The sequence below is a fragment of the Canis lupus genome, chromosome 16, assembly GCF_011100685.1.
Source record: "Canis lupus familiaris isolate Mischka breed German Shepherd chromosome 16, alternate assembly UU_Cfam_GSD_1.0, whole genome shotgun sequence".
Taxonomy (NCBI): domain Eukaryota; kingdom Metazoa; phylum Chordata; class Mammalia; order Carnivora; family Canidae; genus Canis; species Canis lupus.
The window spans coordinates 31,042,832-31,064,208 of NC_049237.1; the positions used below are offsets into that span (position 1 = coordinate 31,042,832).

Consider the following 21,377-nt stretch of genomic DNA (forward strand, 5'->3'; position numbering starts at 1 on the left):
ATTGGCAAGAAGAAATGGGCAAAACAATTCACTATGCACAAGTTGCATATAAGAAAGGTATGATTCAAGAGTGGAATGTATTTAATACAGTAACTTGCTCTTCTGGTAGTAACTGTAGGATCATGGAATTTAAAACGACATCTTATTTCCCTACAACTATTCTGAATTCCTGAAGGACGTAATCATAAACCAAGTCATTGCCAAGTCATTAGCTCCTTTAGTAAGGACAGTACTGGAAATATGTCAACAGGTTATAATATGTTTCACGTTTCGGTCCATTGGCACAAACAATCTGCAATAAGATCTAAGGAAAAGCATGAGTAGGTGTATCAAAGTTATTAAGAGGGAGTAGAGAGAATTATCAAATTATGAGTTGTGAATACACTTAAGTTCTTTACTATATTATAATTTCTGTACCTATTCTCACATAAATTAATCTTTAAATATCCTAGAGAGACTTTCTGAGTAGCTTTGAGAACATCTATAAGCTTGAATTTGGGCATTTTTTTTTAATATTTAAAAGAAAATGAAACCTTCACCATGAAATTGAGCTAATTTACTGTGCAGCAAGCATATTCAGTTAATACATTTGGGGTTCCATAAATATAATATGAAAAGTGCACATGTAATATGAATTCATTTCATGGTTTCCATCTATCTACCCTTTTTAGAGAACATTGGCAATACAATAGCCTCCTGTACAGCTCATAGAAGCTACGTCCTTGGCAGTAATGAACATGTTACTTTAACCTTCAAATGGCTAGGCTTTACAGTACCAGGAATCTTTCTGGGCTGAATGGTGAGTATAAAGTGTTCATAATAAGAGTTTCACCATTAGGCTAGCCAAATCCTCCCATCATACTGGTGTGCCCAGGGAAAGGAGATGGGAATTTTTATAAAGTTACTCCTTTTTGATCCTGAAAGATAAAAATGACTCCAGCAGTTCCCAAATTTCACCTATGATGCTTGCAGGGTTTTACTGCTTCACAAAACTACAATGAAGCCCTACCAGTTAAAAAAGATCTCTTCCTCTACCACGTGGTGTTTACAGTCTTTGATCACTTTAGATGGAAGAAGTGGCATGCTGCCAGAAGCAGAGAACTGGAAGGTTTTTGTTCTTTTGTAACTATTAAAATATTCTTATGCACTAAAGGAAAAAGAACAACGTCCCAAACAGGGTACTTCTGTATCATGTAAACAACATTGTGATTTAATTTGCTAATTTTCAAATTTGCCTTGGAAAATAAAAGACTACCTGTAAACTGTCAGCCTGGAGATAAATCTTATTGTTAGTATGCAAACCTGTTAGCACACTTTTTTAAGATTAGATCTGCTCATTACATGTGAGTATGTCTTCTGCATATTCCCTGAGAAAAAGAAAGCAAGAATGTGGCTTTGATGAGCAATAGTCCAGCATGTGCAAGGATCATTTAACAGGGTTATTTCCTTAAAACTAATCCAGAATCTCTGATGTCTGCTTAACGAATTGAATCTTTCGTTATAGTCACCACCTAAGTAACATCAGGAATACCAGGAGAGTCTTTCTAAAAATGGATTTGGTCACAATATGGATAGGATCCTACCTCTGCGAAGTAGATTGTGTTTGGGAGGGGGGGTAAACAGCCAAAATCAACAAACGTTGCCTTTGAGTAGAGAAAAATTAGCACGTTTGTGTTTTGATTTAACCTTCTAGCTTCAAGGCTAATATCTGGACCCTGTGCAGGTAATGGAAAAACAAATTATGAGCATCCTCACTAAAATACATTTGTAGCAAAGTGGGTGATAAATAACATTTAAAGTGCATTTTTCAATTATTTTATCTTTCCCATTAGACTTGAAAGTTCTTGAGTAGGATGGTACTGTTACTGCTCCCTGTGGATATTTTCCATATATCCTTCTGTATAAACAAACTGGAACATCTCCATACCCATAAGACATTTGCTCTTATACTATTTCCAATTCCTAACAAGATCTTATCTCTTTATTCAGCTCAATGATGTAATCATCATCACCATCATCATTGTCTACGTCATCATCATTCAACAGTTTTTGAGTGCTTGAACCCCGCATGGCATTCTGTTATTCACAGAAACAACCACTTAGAGTCATCATTTTACTAATCCACTTTATAGTTTCTAAAGATAAGGCCTACAAATATGAATTTATGTGTATTGTAACAATACAGTTTGGCTGGTTTGCTTGAGGTAAGGTAATACCTCCCTCCCATAAATAAATGTTTAAATATTTATTTTACTATTTATTTATAGTTATTATTATGCATTAATATTGGGAGCAGGGATTCCATTTCTGAAACTATAAGGAACTAAAGGTTTGCTTCATAGGAGTAAACATATAAAAGCCTTAATAAATATAGACTGAATATTTCATACTATGTGAAGAGTATGGTTGATAGGTAAAAGGAGAACATCCAAGGACAGAAATTTTGAAAAAGTAAAAATGCAGATCGGTGAATATATTATGAAGCCAATGTTCACCCTGGGATATTTGCTGATCATGGAGGCTAGAGCTTAATCTTAATTTTAATGGGCTGCAGGAAGAAAAAGCAAGACACAGAACTAGGTCATGAGCAAGAAGGGGAGTTAGATTTGAAACATCTACTTATAGGTAAAATCCTCACCCCTTACATCCCACCTAGAAAAATAAGAGACTTTTTAATACTATGATAAGTAATAACAACAACCCTTCCTGCAGAAAAAGACAAAAAAAGAGAACTGGCTGCCAGTATTATTTTAAGGGGGAAAGAGGTGATGGACAGGGAGAGAAAAAGTATGTCTTATAAGAATTTCTAAACTTGCCCCAAAAACTTGGGGCACTTGGGTGGCACAGTCAGTTAAGCTTCTGACTCTTGGTTTCCACTTAGGTCATGACCTCAAGGTCATGACAGTGAGCCCCAATTTGGGCTCCACTCTCCACACTGAGGGCAGAGTCTGCTTGAGTTTCTCTCTGCTGCCCCTTCCCTTGTTCTCTCTCTCTCAAAAATAAATAAATAAATCTTTTTTTTAATAAATAAATCTTTAAAAAAATAAATTCCTACCAAAAATTCAACTATATTTATTTTTAGTAAAAGCCATCATACTATCCATTAGCTCTCAGCAACACCACAATAAAATAATTTTAAATTGAGTGCTGTCCAAAATCATCTAGGTTTACTGGTCCTTCAGACACCAGACAGAAGTAAATTCAAATCATCTTTCAAGGAACACACTTTAGATATGGAAACTCAGGCAACGGGGGAAATAAGCTCATAAAATACTAATAATTATAATATACATTAGTAAACAAGCTATTGAGAAGTGAGAGTAGAAAAAAGATTGCAGCATCAAACCCTCAAAAAGGTTTCAGAATTTGACTGAAGGCCTGATATATTTAAGGAAAAATTTTAAAGATATAAGAAAATATAGGAAGGAAATAAAAAGTGACCAAAAATTAAATGTAATAAAGGAATTACAAATAATTTAAATTAGTAGTATATATATATATATATATATATATATATATATACTACTGTATATATATACTACTGTGTGTATATATATATATATAGTGACAGAGATGGGAAGAAATTATCTAGGATTCAGTATAGAAAAACAGAAGGTATACATGAAAAAAAATTAAGAGAAATAGAAGTTAAAGATCGAAAATCTAGCTTGTCCTCTGGACTTCTAAAGTTGCAAAAGTAGAGAAAAAAGAAATTGGAATGTGTAAGTTAAAGTTACCCTAGTGTTCCTGCAGGTATACCACATTCTCTATGGATGAGTAGGAAGCAAGTTTATTTCTCTATCATTTGATGTGCTAAGCAAGGATTCCTTTTTTTTTTAATTATTATATAGCATTTTATTTTTTAAAAAATTTATTTTCATACGGATACATTTTCACATTAAAGATTCCTACAGTGGGAAAACAAATAATAATTACAGTTTTTCATATTCGTAGACAGATTATTTTAGGGCAAGTAAAATAAACACATTTGAGGATTAAGTCTCAGTTTATTTATTTATTTATTTTTTAAGTCTCAGTTTAGAATCTATAATACTTTCATACATCTATGAGGGGACCTCTTCCCAATATGGAACTTCTCCATACTCAGAAGCTCTCCAGGCTCTTCTTCCCAGAACTTAGAAATGAATAATGTCAAAGAGCAGTATTTCCTAATTTTAAACTTTCCCTGGGACATGTAACCATCAGTAACCAGTAAAATTAAACACTAATTTTAAGTCTTTACTTACAAATTAACAGGTTTTCCCTTTCTCCATCATTCCCAGGACAAATACAAAAATTTGATCATCTACTGATAGTAATAAAGCTGAATCCCCTTTAAGAATTTGATACACTAACAGACAAAGGCTCATACATAATGGTTAGTTGTGCTATGAATCTTGTGAAAAGCTAGGAGACAATCCCATAACTCACCAGAACAAGGAACCCAGTCTCCAAATTTCTTGGATATAATTCATCTCAAACCTTTTCCTCAAAGACTAAATTCTAAAAATAATCAGGTGATTAGAAGAGGTTTGTCTCACCATTGGACTTATCTGTTATTTTCTCCTTACTGTGAGCTGAAGGGCATGATAGAGCAGAGGCAAAGAGGTGTACAATCAATTCTGAAGGTATTAAGTCAAAAAGGTCAGAGTTTTCACAGCATGGCAACAACTTTGCAGATGCCCACATCATGGTAGTTGAAATAACAAAGCCCAGTAAAGGTTAAAGCCAGGAGTGCCAAAATGCCTGCCTTGACAGCTTTCTGCAAACCATCCCCTCGAACATAGTCAGTAACCATTTGTCCAAGGCCCAGTAGTGGTTGGGTGACAGGTGAATGTGCTGGGTTCTACACCATCCTGGGCAAGGCTGGTCCTGGACAAATGCTGAAACATGAGCAGGTCTGACCACTGGGATTCAGAGAAACAGAGCTCAGCCTCCTTGAACACCGCACAGGACACAGCCTCCAGGGACTTGCCATCTCTCTCCTGAAGGCTCAAGGTCACCCACAACCCAGAAGCAGTCCTAAGCAAGGATTCCTAATCTGTATATCACCTACTTTATGACTGGAGACTGCAACACCTTCTACCATCTTGTGACTATGATTGTAAATGTGGTTGTGTTTGTTGGCATTGAGTCAAAGGGAAAAGATCATGAAGGATCACTTAAGGAAGGAATTTTTGGTACAGGTCTGAAAATGATGTTCATCGTCTTTCATTCAAATCCATTGCTAGAACTCCCTTATATGGTCATACCTAATTGCTAGAGAAGTCAAAAAATACAGCCCCGCTAAGTACCAGGGAGAATGGGAAATAGATTTGACAGTCACAACTTTTGTCACAGCCAACACTTCTGGTCATTAGATGTGCATTTCACCCTCTCCACACATAATATTCACACTCATGCCCTCCCCAAGAGAGACAATCCAAAGTGCTAACCATTTATTGCTTAGACCTGGAAAACCAGGATTCCTTTTTGTTTAGTTTAGTTTTTTTTTTTTTTTAAGGATTTTATTTATTTATTTGAAAGAGAGCAGAGTGAGAGAGCATAAGTGGTGGGGAGGGATAGAGGGAGAGGGAGAAGCAGACGCCTCGCTGAGCAGAAAGCCTGACTCAGGGCTTGATCCCAAGACCCCAAGGTCATGACCTGAGCCAAAGGCAGATGCTTAGTGGACTGAGCTATCCAGGTGCCTCAGGATTCTGTTAATATCCATTACTTTCCCTTGGGAAAGTATATGGATCGTCATATCTTCCAAACTATTATCTGAAAGAGACAAGTTATGCTTATCTTTCATCACCCCTAAAATACAATAATGAAAAAGGATCAGAGATATCACAAAAAAATGTTCTCACTCAAAGTAGGAGAGAAAAGGAGTCATATGACCATTAGTGATTCTAAAACAAGATAAAGACAGTACAATATATGAAAACTGGAGGCCAAACTCACTCATGAATATAGATAAATACATCTTAAACAAAATGTTGACAAATCAAGTTTAGCAAAATGTAAAAAGGGTGGCACATAGTGACTGAATTGGTTTTCCAGTTATGGAAGGTTGATTTGCCATATGATAGCCAATTAATAAAATTTAACACATCAAGATTGAATGATGGATTTTAAAAAAAGGCAAGTAAAATAAGGTAGTCCCAGGAGAGAACTTATGTGATTCATTGATAAATGGTTGGAAACAATCAAAAGCAAAATGGATACCTTTTGGGAGGTACATAAATATTTATTAAAACTATTAAGATAAAAGCAAGGCATTGATAAAAAACAAAATGCAGAGAAATGACATTCTCTGAAATAAGGGACTTCAGCATTACTGATGATATTCTCCTAGACTAGGTAATAGTATTCCTTACATTTTAAAAAAAGATTTTATTTATTTATCTGAGAGAGAGAGGGAGAGAAAGAGAACATGAGCAGGGGAGGGGCAGAAGAAGAGGAAGCAAACTCACCACTGAGCAGGGAGTCCAACACAGGGCTTGATTCCAGGATCCCAAGATCAAGACCTGAGCTGAAGACAGACACTTCACCAACTCAACCACCTAGGTGCCCCTATTCCCCACATTTTTAAAATTACAGTTGTATTTTGAAATTTATATATCAGCATACAACACCTTATGTATGTAATTGATATTTCATTTTTAAGAATTAAAATCCAAGTGCCTAAGAGTAGAAGGAGTTTAATTGGAAGACGTTTAGTCAGGGCAAGGAACAGCATGAGAGAGGAGAGAAGGCGTGTGGGAGTGAGGGGGGTACAGCAGAATATTCTCCCACATTGTAACCAACTGATTTTAGCTGCTGGGATCAGAGGCTGAGGAATAATGCTCTTTCATAAAGATTTTGGGAGACTCTGGACATAAGTAAAACTGGTAGAGGGCCTAGGTGACAAAGTATGTCACTGAAATGAAGAAATAACATTCTCTCAGACTTTGTTTTGGGCCGGGAATTCCTAGACACCCTGAAAATGGGCAGCTGAGACCAGGGTGAGCACTGGCCCAATAGTGGCCTTTCCTGATGGACACTGGCAGCAGGACTAGCATGGGCCTCCCGCCAGAACATCTGCAGCAGCAGATAAAACCAGTGCAGTTAAGGCGTGAGAAGCAGAATGTGTCAGGTGCCACAGAACCCCAGGGACTTGTGTCACCGTGTGAGGAATTGATTTGGAAAATGCTAAAAATCATATAAAGAGGCACTTAGAGGAAGGTAAGAACCTGCTCTGAAACATCATAACGAGTCTATTTTTATCCACAACCATTTAAACCTGCTGACATTTGACACATATAGATGTATGCTTCATGCACATAAACAGACAAAATCATTTAAAAATTGTGTGGGCGTATAATATGTTTTGGGACTTTTTTAATTTAGGGAGAATCAATTATATTCAGTTCTCTAAAAAATATGTATATTTTAATTTAAAAGCAATTAAAATAGGACATCAAGTTTTCTTATATGTTATTCAAAACTTTTGATGAGGGCTCAGTGTATATTTTCTTTCATGGTCATGCTTCTATGGGTTCTATTCTTGAATTAAAATAGTGCAGTGCTCAAAAGCCCATGCCCTATAGGACATGCCTATCATGCTCTTAGCTTGTATCCTTCTGATCTGGTGTCTTAGGATGAGTGAAGAAACTTGTCCAGAAGCCACTTGACTTTTTCAGATTTCAATACATTTGGTTGTTTATTAGTTGACACAGCACTCAATAGCTTTGCCAAGTCCTCAGAGCTCCTGTGGCTGAGACATAACAGTTGAGTTTAATTGCACAAAGCAGCTATGACTAGAAATGTACTTACTGAGCATTCAAAAACACAAAGACTAATGGTGGGAAAATGTTTCTGCAAAGATGATCTCAACAAAATGACTGACATTTGTTCATATCCTTTCTGTTCATTCATTCTAAGTTGGTTCCCTTATTTTAGCTTTCCTAAATATGAAGCATTTCTGCTAAACCTGCTTACCAGGTACATTCCACAGATTTATTATTACATTTTAAAATTAGCTTCTCCTCTTTCACTTTCAAATGGATAGAAAGGCAAAAAAGCAACATCCATCAGATGAGGTCATCTCAGCAAGAAGCCCAATTAACTCAAAATAAAGTCCCAAATGGTAGATGAACCAGAACTCATAATAAGCCTCCCCCAGTGTACCATGGCCAATTTGTGCATTAAAATGCTTTGATGTGATCTTTTTTCCAGTCCTGTCACCTCTTTTACCAATGTATTATAGTCTTTAATGTACAAACTAATAAACTATTAGGTAAATGCATTAGTAAATGCACAGGCCTTTTTTTTTTTTTTCAATTCTTTATGATTGGTTTATTTACAGTTACCTAGACAGGCACATCTGCTTTTGTCCCTTTGCAAAGAGTAAAGATTTGGGGGCTTTTAAAAAATTTGTCATTTCACAGTTATTTACTGTGGTGTCGGCAAAGTGGGTGGAAGAAGGAGAGGGAGAGAGACAGAAAAAGAGAGAGGGAGAGAGGAGTCTAATTATGAAGCAGATGTTGGGAGTGGTATTTATTCACCAAAACCACACGGGTCATTCATTAAAATCTCAGTTTTAATTAGCAAACACCTGTTTTCTGTTTGATTTTACATTGATATCTACTGTCTGCAATTTGCTTTCTTTAGTACAGGCAATTAGATAGCCTTGACAGTAACAGTTAATCTAATTAGTCCAGAGGTGCCCTGGGAGGTGACTATCGACTTGAAGAAATTACAGATACAAGCAATCACGGCTTCATTCACCTGATTGGATAAGATTTGTGCACAATTGCTATTGGGTGTCACCTTTTCCCTTGACCCTTCTTTTTAAATTTAAATTTAAGAGGAGTGAACTAATGAAAATTGTTGAGTGTTTGCTGTGTACCAATGACCATGCTTGGTTCAGAAAGTAGAAAGATAAAACCCTTTCAGCTCCTAGTCTAGAAGAGGTTAAAATCTGAAGTAAAGGACTGATATGTACACAGATTATTATATCCTGGAGGGCCTGGGAGGCCCAGAGAAGCAGGGATGAATCTAAGAATTTGTAAGCAAGAATTAGGATACTTTCGAAGTAAACTCTGGTTGCTGCCGAAAGAGCAGGAGAACAACACCGGCTTTTTCCAAACTGAGAAAGTGGTGCTTGTTTTCAATTGGTAGAAATTCATTTATAATCATGTGATCTGAGTGATTCTATCAATATTTATCATGAAAGGTAGTGATGTTGGGACACCTGGGTGGCTCAGCAGTTAAGCGTCTGCCTGCCTTGGGCCCAGGGCATGATCCTGGAGTCCCCGGATCGAGTCCCACATCGGGCTCCCTGCATGGAGCCTGCTTCTCCCCCTGCCTGTGTCTCTGCCCCTCTCTCTTTCTCTCTCTCTCTCTCTCTCTCTCTTTCTCTCTCGTGTGTGTGTCTCTCATGAATAAATAAATAAAATCTTAAAAAAAAAAGAAACTTAGTGAGTGATGTCACCTGTTGTCTCTCTTTATCTAGATTATGGCATGTAACATGTTCTCTTTCCTACTTCTGAGGTTTAAAGCAAGTTGTCACTGAGATCTAGGAAGTACACATCAAAGAGATATCAGTCATCAGTCCTAATTCCATATGCATATTTTGAAATGGTGTAGTTAGATGATTTGGGGTGGATATGTCCATAAGTAAAGCAAAGACCAGAACATGGTTGCTAATAGAGATGTCTGCCAAAGCTGCTCTTCCTCTGCTCCAGTCTTATCTAATATACTTGTTTTGAAAAGATGAGAGCCCTGGGCTTCACTTGACTCAATTCACAAATTGGGCCCATAAGGAGAAAACCAATCCATCACTCAAGTGCACACAGGTTGCTGTCCCAGCTGTTTTAAGAAGGCATCCTCTATGCATGCACAAACTTACTTAATGGAAACAGCCTCTGACTACGAGCATCACATTATGCTAAATGTTGACAAAGAGGGAATGGCACGGGGACTTTGAACAGGCCTATAACAATTAAGTTATGCTCTACCTAAAACTTCCCAAAGGCTTTCTCTGAAAAACATTCATCTACTGGTATGTTGATAGTGGTAATTAATTAACTAGAATTTTGTTTCTTCTTTATAGAACATATATACTCCTAAAGTGGGTTGGATTTGGAGGTTTGCTGAGGGATTAGTTATTGATATATGGAAAGGCCATCACTTTGCAAAGCTTCTTTCTTGTCCAGTGAAATTGCAATTGTGATGACAAGGATGATCGTTATGATTGAGGTGACCAAGATTCAGAGCATTAGGCAGTTTATCTATACAATGCTTCTATCACATAGGAGATCAGGGAAGGGAGTTAGTATTTGTCAGACATCTACTACATGCCAGCAATGGTTTTGGTTAGAAGCTTCCTGTATGGTATCTCATTGTAATTCTCATGTTGACCCTGTAAGCTAGGTTTTTAGATATTTATAACAATGTAGAAACAGGCTCAAAATGGTTATATGAATTTCTTAAAGGTTATATTGTTAAGCAGTGGCAAATTATTTTGAAGAAGATCCCTCTAATTTATTACACTGTCTCCAAATTGCATCTAATAAATACAAATATGCATATCATGCTAAATATTTGCTGCACTGTTTTAAAAATTATAGGTGAGTCCTCTATCTAGGAGAGTGGCTGACACTGACATTCTATCATTTGATTCTCAGAATAATCTCAAGACATTGTTGGAACACATGATATTTCCGCTCTGTTAGAGGTGAAGCAATCCAGAAAGTAGCAAGCCTAGAAACCATCAGGACTCTGTCAGACACAACTAAACACTAAATAAATGAAGAGAAACCACATATCATTCTAACTATAAGGAACTCACTATGTCATGGACAAGATAAGTATAAGTAATAGATTATGTTCACATAAGACAGTTAATAGAGGAAAATATAGGGCTTGGGGGGGAATATAAAATGGCAATCTGCCCTTCAAAGCAATAGTACATACTGTCATTTCTAAACAACCTGTGACCCACACAATATTTACCCTCCCTGTATTACATTCCTTCAGAATAAACTAACCCAGGTTACAGTGCTCATATCAGTTTATAGACATGTTACTTATGACCAGTCATAGTCAGTGAATGATGGTAAATTTTGAACAGCTGGCATTTGTGGCAAAAGAAAAAAAAAAAGACCTGATTAGTTGCATATGCCAGTTTCCATGGTGTAAATACCCTCACAATTTCAAAGCACCACCATGATATTGCTAGGATGCATGTTGAACTGGGAAGAGATGTTCATAATCAACTTGCGAGAGCTACAAGGCACTGGCCTCATCACACCACTGGTATAGTTAATATGAAAGACTGGAATGTGTTTCCCCAGAAGCCCAAGACCTTTGCAGTACTCACTCCTCCCTCCATGGCACCTAATCCTCACCTACGTATATACATTCATGCCCTCTCATACTCTCTTCTCAGAGACAACACTTCCATCAGGAAAAGAATTAAATCACTTAGTCATCTCAGTTAAAGACTTCCATGCTTTACTAATTAGAGGAAATAATGGCAAAAATAAACGGGTAGGAAATGAATTTTTAGAGTCCCATCTTAGGGTTCATGTAATCACAAAAAGTTAAGTGGTTGCCAGCATTAGCTGGACTTAAAGAGAAAGCCAGCAGTCCTCGCTCTTGTCTGTTAGAGGGAAGACATGTTTTTGCAGCAATAGTTCAGCACAATCAATACTCTAACATAAAAGAGCAACCATAATGTAGGAAAATATGCAAAACAGATAAGATAGAAAATCCTCGTGTTATTAGTCTCATCAAAGGCTTCTGATTCTGCCAAGACACTGGAAGAGTCTTGAAAGAAATAAATCACTTTCTTTAAATTGCTTTTCTTTTTTTATTTCTTTATTTATTGTTGAGTAGACTTCATACTCAGCGTGGAGCCCAACACAAAGCTTGAATTCAAGACTGAGATCAAGACCTGAGCTAAAATCAAGAGTCAGACACTTACTCGACTGAGCTACCCAGGTGCCCCTCCCTTGTTTTTTTTTTTTTTTTTTATTTATGATAATCACACACACAGAGAGAGAGAGAGAGAGGCAGAGACATAGGCAGAGGGAGAAGCAGGCTCCATGCACTGGGAGCCTGATGTGGGATTCGATCCCGGGTCTCCAGGATCGCGCCCTGGGCCAAAGGCAGGCGCTAAACTGCTGCGCCACCCAGGGATCCCCCCCCTTGTTTTTGATTGTGTTCCCTTTGATATTTTATTGTTAAAACTTTACCTTGGTAAAGCTGCCATTTCTGTCTTTCCTTTCAGCCTAGACCACTTTGCTTATTTCTAGATATTGCTAGGATGCAGAACTGAAATCATCAGAGTGCCCCTATTCTGCTGGGGGATATCAGGCAGGGCATGTAATGGATTCTAAGCTACTTCTCAGTATGTAGAGCTGTGATAAGTTATTCTATCTTTTTTTTTTCCCTTCTAGTCTTGTTTATCAGGCAGAAAAACAATCCCGGCTACTTTCTCATTCATATTCAATGACTTGATTTGAGTATTGTTTTAATCCTTCATCAGAAAAATTATCATTCTTTTACACATGTAATTTCAAAAGCTTTGCTGAATTTTAAAATGTCTTTTTGTCATATCTCCAAGCTTATATTTTTTTTCATGAAAAAACGGACCTCCAATTTGATAACAGTGGTCACTGAGGGATTTCTTTGGAAATATACTCTTCAGCATACTCTTTAATAATAATAACAGTAAACACATATAGCGCTTCCTTTGTGAGTCATTGTGCAAAACACTTTACATATGGAAACTCACTCATTCCTCATAACTACCTATTGGGAGGTATGACTATTTCCCCTGTTTTATAAACGAGAAAATTGAGAGTCATACAAGTAGCAAATGGTGGAACCGATATTTGAGCTGCTCATTGTCCAGGCATATCGCAAAAGTAATAGCACCTCAAAAAACTAGACTCATAATTAGTGTTTCATAGATGTTTGTTGAGTGAGTGAAATGAACATAAGTAGAAGAGGTTGCTGCTGTTTATGGAAGTTTGCTATCCTATAGTTGGAACCAGAAAGTGGTTTCTCTGATTTGCAGAATATGGGATCACTGATTAAAAGATAAAATTCTTTAGGAGTATTAGTGCATTATAATGCTTTAGCAGGCTTTAGTATGAATACATATGCCTGCAGCAGTACCTTACCATATGTACATATGATATATACAAGCATAAGGTGGTCTCTTCTAGAGTGAATTTGTTCTTAGCGAAAAATGCAGCCAAGTGATGAGGTTGGGACTGTGGCTGGGATGGAAATCAAAAATACACTCTATAGAAATCAATTCTGAGAAGGAAATAAGTGGATGGTGGGATAAAGGAGAGTACTACATAAGCTTAGGTTTGAAAAAAATGAATGAAATTAATTTATAAGATAAGAGAGAAACAGATGTTATCCAGAAAACTGCTTGATTCCAGAGAGTAAGTCTAAAAAAATAGGCAATTAAGAATTAAACCCATGAGTTAGAGTTGAAAGTTGAGGATAAACAAAGATGGTGTGGAAGAAAGGGCAAGTTCCCAAAATGGAGACTTTATGAGGAGGTGCAGGGAGCTGGTAATGTTGGAGAAAGACTGCAGGGTGAGGGGGTATGATGTCTCTCCACAGCCCAGCCAGACTTCTATCTGACAAACAGCTAAGGGGTTCAGCTGTCAATTTGTCTAGCTCATTTTTAAAGAGACCAAATATTTGTTTAAATACTTAAGTGACTCTGTGGATAAAGATGAACACCACATTTTAGAAGTGCATCAGATTCACTGAAAATATAATTCACTGAATGTTAACCTACTTCCAAAAAGGCTTGGTGAAAATGAAATGCCCAGTAAATTATTCGAAGGTGTAGCAACTCTTTAAGTCAACAACATAACAGTAGTAAGAGGATAGTATTGAGAGTTATTATAAAGATGTGTGTGTGTGTGTGTGTGTGTGTGTGTGTGTGAGAGAGAGAGAGAGAGAGAGAGAGAGAGAGTGTGGCTTAGTAAATGTGTACGTTGTAGAGAAGAAATGTTCCAGTGGCTGTAAAATTATACATGCTATATTAAAAATATTTAGGACCCTCCATAATCTCCAGGAAGTTTTTAGAAAAATCATGAAGTGCATTGATATGAAAGCTCATGCTCTTAATCATTCAATGGGCATGTAATTGGCATAAGCTTTTGTTGAAGAGCTTGCTCTGGCCAGCCAGTTTTATTTTCTCTTTTTCTCCTACTACTAAATGGTGACTCTTGAGCAGAAGCCTTGTTTTCCTGCATTTGGAGCATGCTATAGGACTCACAAATTTAAAGATCCAAGGTGAAGCATGAATGAGACTTTAGGTTTATCCCAAATTAAATGTTAAATCAGTGAAGCCTTTGGTTTAACAACTTACAGAGGAAGGTCTTGTCAGAGTTATTGTTTCTGATACTCCCGTTTTGTTGCTTTTTCTAGGATATGTTCTCTGTGATTTTGCTCTTTTAGATTACGGACTGATTCTTCAATGCAAAACTTTAAACTTTAGGCTCTTATAATCCTGGCTATATGCTGTTTCAATGTATTAACAACTAAATCCTTGTTAAAATAGTACAAATGATGATAGACAGTTGTTATATCTTCTTGTTGGATTGTCACCCTCATGATTATATAATGCTCTTCTTTGTCTCTGGTTACAGTCTTTGTTTTAAATCCAGTTTGTCCCATATAAGTATTGCTACTCTGGCTTTCTTTCGACATCCATTTATCTGATAAATGTATCTCCATCCTCACTTCTAATATGCAGATACCTTAAGGTCTAAAATGAGTCTTGATCACTTCTCGGCCTTTTGGCTAAGATCAAGTGTAAAATGAATCTCTTGTAGGCAGCATATAGACAGGTCTCATTTATTTCTATCCACTATGACACTCTATGTCTTTTAATTGGAGTGTTTAGTCCATTTACATTCAAAGTAATTATTGATAGATATGTATTTATTGCCACTTTACTTCTTGTTTCATCATTGTTCCTAGTTTCTCTGATCCTTTCTTGTCTTTGCCACTTTTGGTCTCTCCTTTCCACTCAGAGTTCCCTTTAATATTTCTTGCAGGGCTGGTTTAGTGGTCATGAGCTCCTTTAGTTTTGGTTTGTCTAGGAAATTCCTCATCTCTTCCTCTATTCTGAATGAAAGCCTTGTCAGTTAGAGTACTCTACACTGCAGATTATTCTGTTCAGCACTTTGAATATATCTTGCTCTGACTTTCTTCTGACTTGTCAAGTTTCTGTTGAGATCCAACTAGCCTTTTGGGTTTTCCCTGATAAGATTTGGTCTTCTTTTGCTGCTTTTAAGATTTTTCTTTATCACTATATTTTGCAAACTTAATTATGATATATCTTTATGTTGGCTGGCTTTTGTTGATCTGGATGGAAGTTCTCTGTGTCTTCCGGATCTGGAGGTTTGTTTCTTTCCCCAGATTAGGGAAGTTTTCAGCATTTATTTCTTGAAATAAATTTTCTGTCCTCATTTTCTCTCTTCTTCTGGGACTCCTAAAATACAAATGTTATTATGTTTGATGGAGTCACTGAGTTCTCTAAGTCTATTCTTGTGTTGCATAATTCTTCCTTGTCTCTTTTGTCCAACTTCATTATTTTCCATTATTTTGTCTTTTAGGTCACTAATTTATTCCTCTTCTTTTTCCAGTCTGCTGCTCATTGCATTAAGCCTGTTTCCAGTCTCCCCCCACCCTTTTTTTTTTTTTTTTTTTTTTTTTTGCATTTTTCATCTCTGATTCTTTTTTAACTCTTTTGGCTCTCTGGTAAAGGTCTCACTGATGTCTTCTCTTCTCGAGGCCAGTGAGCATCCTTATGATTATTGCTCTAAATTCTCCATCAGGCATGCTATTTATATCTGTTTCATTTAGATCTATGGCCATGGCATAATCTTCTTCTTTCACTGGGGTAAATCCACCCATCTTGGCATTCTGTTTAGGTCTCTGCCTCCTCCTCTATGTTAAAAAAGCTATTTATGTCTCCTGCTCCTAAAAGTAATGGCTTTATGAAGAAGAAGCACCTGCCCAGGGCCTGGTGCTTCAGGGAATGCCTCCAGTGTGTACTGTGTATGCTCTTCTGTTATGTTTTAGCTGTTCTATCCTTCAGACCAATCATCTGCAGAGGCTCTCCTTCCCTGCTACAAGCAGTGTTTGGTCCCTGGCAAGTTTTAATTAGGTGTGCTCTGGTCTGCTCATGAAATGAGACCTGACATCACTTACATCAAAATTGAGGCCCTGAAGAAGTCTCTGGTCAGGAGATATGTTATGGACAGGGTTTTGTGCTGGTCTTCTGGGGAAGTGGTCTACTGCACTGGGACTGAGGCAAATTTGACGGAGAAGGGCAGTCTCACCAGAACATAGGGATGTGGGGCATGGCGTAAGGAAGTTAGACAGCCAGTGTCCAGGCTGGGCTGCTTTCCTCAGGTGGCACTGTGTTTATGCTGAAGTGGGGAGGGAAATGGTGCCAGCCAGTTCCTTGGTTCCCAGAGAGAAGTTTCCATGAACACTGCCTCTTAAGGAAGCACTCCAACAATAGTGTTTAATTTCCTCCCTATGTACCCCAGGCACCTTTCAGGTAGCTGTTTCTACTTTCTGTCCCCACCCAGGTTTTTTGGCTGCCTTCACTCTAGGAGCAGTGTGGTGACCTCTGGGCTTTATCCAAGCCAAGCCTGCTGACCTTTAAAACTCCAGGCTTTTGAGATGTGGTGCAGGCAAGGGTTTGTGCTGGTCTTCTGGGGAAGGGAGAGGGCCCACTGCACTAGGTCTAGGGCAAGCTTGACTGAGAAGGACAGTCCTAAGAGAGCACAGGGGGTTGGGGCTTGGCGTCTGTAAGTTGGTTATCCAGAATCAACCCAGTGTTGCTTCCAGGAGGTGGCTCTGTGTTCAAGCTGAGGTGTATGGGAAGGATATGGCTTGAGGCCAGCTCCTTTGTTCCCCTAGAGGCATCTCTGTGAACACTGCCTCTCAAAGAGACCTGCTCTGAGAAGAGCCAATAATCTCCCTACATTGTGCCTGAGGTGTTTTATAGATCACTGTTTCCATGCTGTCCTACCCCTGGTTTGAATCCAACAATACATTAAAAAAAATAATAATTCACAATGATCAAGTGGGATTTATTCTTGGGTTATTTTTAGGTTGCAAGGGGTGGTTTAATATTTTCAAGTCAATCAATGTGATACACTATATTATAAAAGAAAGGATATAAAACATATGATATTTCAATAGATGCAGAAAAAGCATTTGACAAAGTACTATATCCATTCATGAGAAAAATCCTCAACAAAGTAGATTAGATAGAACATATCTCAACATAGTAAAGGTCATACATGAAAAATTCACAACCTATACCATACTCAATGAGGAAAAACTAAGAGCTTTTCCTCTATGGCAAACAAGGAACAAGACAGGGATGTCCACTCTCACCACTGTCATTGAACACAGTACTAGAAGTCCTGGCTTCAGTAACAAGACAACAAAAAGAAATAAAAGGCATCCAATTTGGCAAGGAAGAAGTAAAACTTTCATTTTTTGCAGACTGTATAAACCCAAAGACTCTACAAAAAAGTCTGCTTGAATTGATAAATGAATTCAGTAAAGTTCTGAGATTAAAAAGTCAACATACAGATCTGTTGCACTTCTATATACCAAAAATGAAGCAGCAGAAAGAGAAATTAAGGAATCAATACCATTTACAACTGCACCAAAATCAAGAAACCTAACCAAAGAGGTGAAAGCCTGTGCTCTGATAAGTATAAAATACTGATGAAAGAAATAGAGGAGGACACAAAAAAATGAAAATACACTCCATATTCATGGATTGGAAGAACAAACATTGTTAAAATGTCTATACTCTCCAAAGCAATCTACATATTTAATGCAATCCCTATCAAAATACCAATAGCATTTTTCACAGAGGTAGAACAAACAATCCTAAAATTTGTATGGAACCACAAAAGATCCAGAATCACCAAAGCAAACTTAAAAAGCAAAGCCAAGCCAGAGTCACAATCCCAGACTTCAAATATATTACAAACCTGTAGTGATGAAAACAGTATGGTACTGGCACAAAAACAGACATAGTCCAATAAGACAGAATAGAAAACCCAGAAATGAATCCACAATTATTTGTTCAATTAATTTTCAACGAAACAGGAAACAATATGCAATGAGAAAAGGTGTCTTCAACAAATAGATTTGGGAAAACTGGAGAGCAGCATGCAAAAGAATGATGTTAGACCACTTTCTTATACCAAACACAAAAATAAATTCAGAATGGGTTGAAGACCTAAATGTGGGACCTGAAACTATAAAAATCCTAGCGAATACAGACAGTAACCTCTCTGATACCAGCAACTTCTTATAGAAATGTCTCCTGAGGCAAGGGAAACAAAAGCAAAAATAAACTATTGGGACTTAATCAAAATAAAAAGCTTCTGTACAGGAAAAGAAATGATCAACAAAACTATAAAGCAACCTACAGAGTGGGAGAAGATAGTTGCAAATAATATATCTAATGAAGGATTAGTATCCAAAATATAGAAAGAGCTTAGAACCAAAAGAGGAATAATCCAATTAAAAATGGGCAGAAAATATGAATAGACATTTCTCTAAAGAAGACATTCAGATGGCCAACAGATACATGAAAAGATGTTCACCATCATTGATGATCATGGAAATACAAATCAAAACTATAAATATATATCATCTCACACCTGTTAGAATGGCCAAAATCAACAACACAACAAACAACAGGTATTGGCAAGGATGTGGAGAAAGGAGAACCCTCTGCACTGTTGGTAGAAATGCAAACTGGTGCAGCCACTGTGGAAAACTGTATGGAGATTCTTCAAAAAGTTAAAAATAGAATTACTAGCAATTTAACTTCTAGGTATTTACTAAAGAATACAAAAATATGAGGGGGGAGGGGCAAGATGGCGGAAGGAGTAGGGTCCCCAAATCACCTGTCCCCACCAAATTACCTAGAAAACCTTCAAATTTTCCTGAAAATCTAAGAATTCGGCCTGAGATTTAAAGAGAGAACACCTGGAATGCTACTGTGAGAAGAGTATCGCGCTTCTATCAAGGTAGGAAGACGGGGTGGGGGAAAGAAATAAAGGAACAAAGGCCTCCAAGGGGGAGGGGTCCCGCGAGGAGCCGGGCTAAGGCTGGGGCGAGTGTCCCCAGGTCAGGAGAGCCCCGTCCCGGAGACGCAGGAGCTGCACCGACCTTCCCGGGGGAAAGGGGCTCGTGGGGAGGTGGAGCAGGACCCAGGAGGGCGGGGATGCCCTCGGGCTCCCGGGGACACTAACAGAGCAACTGCGCCCCGGGAGAGTGCACCGAGCTCCCTAAGGGCTGCAGCGCGCACGGCGGGACCCGGAGCAGCTCGGAGGGGCTCGGGGGCGGCTCCGCGGAGGGGGCTGCGGGGCGGGAGCAGCTCGGAGGGGCTCGTGCGGAGGAAGAGGCTCTGCGGTGGGGGCTGCGCGGCTCCGGGAGCGCGAATCCACCAGCACAGGCTCCGGAGCACAGGGCGCCGGGACACAGCCCAGGATCCGGCCTCCCCCGGGACAGGTAGAGGCCGGGAGGGCCCAGGACAGCAAGGACGCTCCTGCCCCGAGCTGAGCAGATCAGCGGCCCTGCCCCGGAGCCTCCAGGCCCTGCAGACGGAATAGTTCTTGCAGGAGCTGAATCCAGGGCTCAAGAGCTGCCGCAGCCACTGGAGTTGTTCCTCCAGGGGCCTCACGGGGTAAACAACCCCCACTGAGCCCTGCACCAGGCAGGGGGCAGAGCAGCTCCCCCAAGTGCTAACACCTGAAAATCAGCACAACAGGCCCCTCCCCCAGAAGACCAGCTAGAAGGACAACTTCCAGGGGAAGTCAAGGGACTTAATGTACACAGAATCAGAAGATACTCCCCGTGGTTTTTGTTGTTGTTGTTGTTGTTTTGTTTTGTTTTGTTCCGTTTTGTTTTGCTTTTTGATTTGTCTCCTTCCCCCAACCTTTTTATCGTTTCTTTCTTTTTCTTTCTCTTTTTCTTTTTTTTTCTTTCTTCCTTTTTTCTTTCTTCTCTATCTCTTTTCTTTCCTTATTTCTCTCCTCTCTTTTGCTCCTTTTCCCAATACAACTCGCTTTTGGCCACTCTGCACTGAGCAAAATGACTAGAAGGAAAACCTCACCTCAAAAGAAAGAATCAGAAACAGTCCTCTCTCCCACAGAGTTACAAAATCTGGATTACAATTCAGTGTCAGAAAGCCAATTCAGAAGCACTATTATACAGCTACTGGTGGCTCTAGAAAAAAGCATAAAGGACTCAAGAGACTTCATGACTGCAGAATTTAGAGCTAATCAGGCAGAAATTAAAAATCAATTGAATGAGATGCAATCCAAACTAGAAGTCTTCACGACAAGGGTTAACGAGGTGGAAGAACGAGTGAGTGACACAGAAGACAAGTTGATGGCAAAGAGGGAAACTGAGGAAAAAAGAGACAAACAATTAAAAGACCATGAAGATAGATTAAGGGAAATAAGCGACAGCCTGAGGAAGAAAAACCTATGTTTAATTGGTGTTCCCGAGGGCGCCGAAAGGGCCAGAGGGCCAGAATATGGATTTGAACAAATTCTAGCTGAAAACTTTCCTAATCTGGGAAGGGAAACAGGCATTCAGATCCAGGAAATAGAGAGACCCCCCCCCCAAAATCAATAAAAACCGTTCAACCCCTGGACATTTAATAGTGAAGCTTGCAAATTCCAAAGATAAAGAGAAGATCCTTAAAGCAGCAAGAGACAAGAAATCCCTGACTTTTATGGGGAGGAGTATTAGGGTAACAGCAGACCTCTCCACAGAGACCTGGCAGGCCAGAAAGGGCTGGCAGGATATATTCAGGGTCCTAAATGAGAAGAACATGCAACCAAGAATACTTTATCCAGCAAGGCTCTCATTCAAAATGGAAGGAGAGATAAAGAGCTTCCAAGACAGGCAGGAACCGAAAGAATATGTGACCACCAAACCAGCTCTGCAAGAAATTTTAAGGGGGACTCTTAAAATTCCCCTTTAAGAAGAAGGTCAGTGGAACAATCCACAAAAACAAGGACTGAATAGATATCATGGTGACACTAAACTCATATCTCTCAATAGTAACTCTGAACGTGAACGGGCTTAATGACCCCATCAAAAGGCGCAGGGTTTCAGACTGGATGAAAAAGCAGGACCCATCTATTTGCTGTCTACAAGAGACTCATTGTAGACAGAAGGACACCTACAGCCTGAAAATAAAAGGTTGGAGAACCATGTACCATTCAAATGGTCCTCAAAAGAAAGCAGGGGTAGCCATCCTTATAAACTAAAATTTACCCCGAAGACTGTAGTGAGAGATGAAG

At 38.7% G+C, this 21,377-nt stretch overlaps 1 pseudogene; it reads right to left on the reverse strand.

The window, feature by feature from the left end:
- Positions 1-4,645: 4,645 nt before the first annotated feature.
- Positions 4,646-15,927, reverse strand: LOC111090193 (annotated as a pseudogene).
- Between the last annotated feature and the right edge of the window lie 5,450 nt (positions 15,928-21,377).